Genomic DNA, 3,140 nt, shown 5'->3' with positions numbered 1-3,140 from the left:
GACTGTGAGCCCCCCGTGGGACAACCTGATCACCTTGTAACCACCCCAGCATTTAGAACAGTGTTTTGCACATAGTAAGCACTTAATAAATGCCATTATTATTATTATCTGGAAAACAGGGATTAAGACCGTAACGCTTACATGGGTCAGGGACTGTGTCTCGTGTCTACCCTTAGTACAGTCCTGGCACATAGTATGTGCTTAATAAATATCACAATTATCATTTATTATCATTATTAACACACTCTCCCATCAGCAAAGGTCAAGAAGAAAGGTTTCTTTGATCCCAAACCCTTCCGCTCTGGTGGTCAACATTTTAGCCTGCGCTGTATGTCAGGTTGTCTGAATATTGTCCTTTGTGCTTAGTGGCACCATTTCACAGGGGAAAGCACCTGTGAAGCCAGGGGAATAGAAAAAAGATCATTGTACTCTCACGTGATGTAATTACATGTCACAAGTGGGTATAACCCAAGGGGATTAAGAGGCTTCTGTAAGGGGGAGATTTCTACCGTGCCTCCTTCACTCATCCGTTAAAATATTCACAATTAGAGGCAGATGAAAAATTTTAAGTCTGAGAAGATCTTAACATATAGGGTATTAAAAATAATAATGGTTCTTTCAAATCTGAACTATTTTTATTCATTTAGCTAGGTGGAAAAAAAAACAAAACCCATGAATTAACTGCAGTGCTTACCAGGTAACTGATTTCTTCCTACTCCTTTCTCAAAGGTCTAAATGAAGCTAATGTAGTTTTTCCTCCTTTTCAAAAATATCAATATTATGCAAAAAATCTGCGCACATTTCAAGTTTCTCTAGAAAAAAAAATGAACCTTGTAGGAATTTAACTAAAATGCCATCGATTTTACGTTAAGGAAATTTCACTATTTTCTCTCAACTATGTTAAGTCATGTTCTTCTGTCAATTCTTTTTTTTTTTTTCATCTTCAGTATATTCCCCTTCCTCTCATTTCAACTGCCACCAAGCTGGTCTATGCACTTGTCATATTCCAACTCTACTACTGCATCAGCAGGGTATATGTCACAGGTGTGTCTTGTCTACGCTACTTTTAATGGGATTACAGCTAGCACCTAGATGCCCTTATGTGATCACACTCTATCCACTGGTTCCTGCAGTCACCAACTAGATGATGGCAACAGAAATGACCTTCCAGTCCTCCCTGTTCTGACCCATAAGGAGAGGAGCTGTTCAGGTACGAGGGTGTTGGCTGTGAAGGGTGGGTGAGGGAGTGGAGCTAGAGCTTTGCAAGGATCTGAATTCATTTTAAGACTTCCTCGGGGGATCCACTGGAAAGAGAAAGAGTCCACGCTTTGGCCATCTCCTATGTTCTTCTGCTTTGTTTTCTGTGGGATCCATTAATCAATCATGTATTGACTGCTTGCTGTGTGTAGAGCACTGTACTAAGTGTTTGGGAGAGTACAATATAACAACTGTCAGTCAGCCAATGGTATTTATTGAGCATTTACTGTGGGCAGAGCACTGAACTAAGCACTTGGGAAGAGTTTAATACAACAGATGCATTCCCTTCTTAGACAATTTCCCTGTTCACAGTGAACTGACAGTCCAGAGGGGGAGACAGACATTAATATAAATAAATTATGGTTACATATATAAGTTCTGTGGGGCTAAGGGAGGGGTGAATAAAGGGAGAAAATCCAAGTGCAAGGGTGACACAGAAGGGAGGGGGAGAATTGGAAAGGGGGGCTTAGGGAAAGCCTCCTAGAGGAGGTGTGCTTTCAATAAGGTATTGCAGATGGGGAGAGTTATTGTTATTTGACATTGTTTTTGTTCCTCCTGCTTGGCTCTCAATCTCCCAGAATGGGCTACAAGAAGCTCTTAGAGAGATCATCCTCTCCCATGGCTCCCGAGGTCCGCTAGTCTACCCAGTCCTAGTGAAGGCAGGCAACAAGAAAATAATAACTGTGGTATTTGTTAAGCACTTTCTGTGTGCCAGGCACCATACTAAGTGCTGGGGTGACTACAAGCAAATCGGGTCGGACACAGTTCCTGTCCCACATGGGGTTCAAGGTCTCGATCCTTATTTTACAGATGAGGTAACTGAGGCCCAGAGAAGTAAAGTCACCTGGCCACGGTCACCACAGCAGACAAGTGGCAGGGTTAGGATTAGAACTCACAGCCTTTTGATTCTCAGGCCCGTGCTCTAGTCACTATACAAGCCTGCTTCTCAAGAGAGGTCAAAGTTATTTAATAGTCTTTTTCCAAGTATTCATAATCAAGTAACAAATCACCTTCAAAACCTTATTGAAGGCACATCTCCTCTGAGTCCTTCCCTGACTAAGCCGTCATTTCTCTTTTCCTACTCCCTTCTGCCTCACCCTGACTTGTTCCTTTTATTCACCACCTCCACCCTTAGCCTGCTGCACTTATATGAATATCCCTAATTTAGTTATTTATATTAATGTCTGTCTCCCCCTTTAGACTGTAAGCTCACTGTGGACAGGGAATGTGTCTGTTATATTGTTTTGCTATATTCTCCCAAGCGCTTAGTATAGTGTCCTGTACACAGTAAGCACTCAGTAATTACAACTGATTGATAGAAATAAAATACCAGTCCAAGCTGACTTTTTCTAGATCTACTGTTTTCCCTGTCCACCACCCTTCCGACGCACTCCCCACCCTGCCCAAGGCCTTCTGTCCAATACCCTGTTGTGGGCAATTCAATTCAATCTTATTTATTGAGCACTTATTGTGTGCAGAGCACTGTACTAAGGACTTGGGAGAGTACAATGCAACAATAAACAGACACATCCTCTGCCCACAAAAAGCTTACAGCCTGGAGGGGAATGTTTTTACTGTTGCATTCGTACTTTCCCAAGTGCTTAGTACAATGCTCTGCCCACAGAGAGCACTCAGTGAATATCATCAATCGTATTTATTGAGCGCTTACTATGTGCAGAGCACTGTACTAAGCACTTGGGAAGTACAAATTGGCAACATATAGAGACAGTCCCTACCCAACAGTGGGCTCACAGTCTAAAAGGGGGAGACAGAGAACAAAACCAAACATACTAACAAAATAAAATAAATAGAATAGGTATGTACAAGTAAAATAAATAAATAAATAGAGTAATATGTACAAGCATATATACATATATACAGGT

The sequence above is a fragment of the Tachyglossus aculeatus genome, chromosome 4 (assembly GCF_015852505.1).
Source record: "Tachyglossus aculeatus isolate mTacAcu1 chromosome 4, mTacAcu1.pri, whole genome shotgun sequence".
Taxonomy (NCBI): Eukaryota; Metazoa; Chordata; class Mammalia; order Monotremata; family Tachyglossidae; genus Tachyglossus; species Tachyglossus aculeatus.
This window is presented reverse-complemented; position numbering follows the sequence as displayed.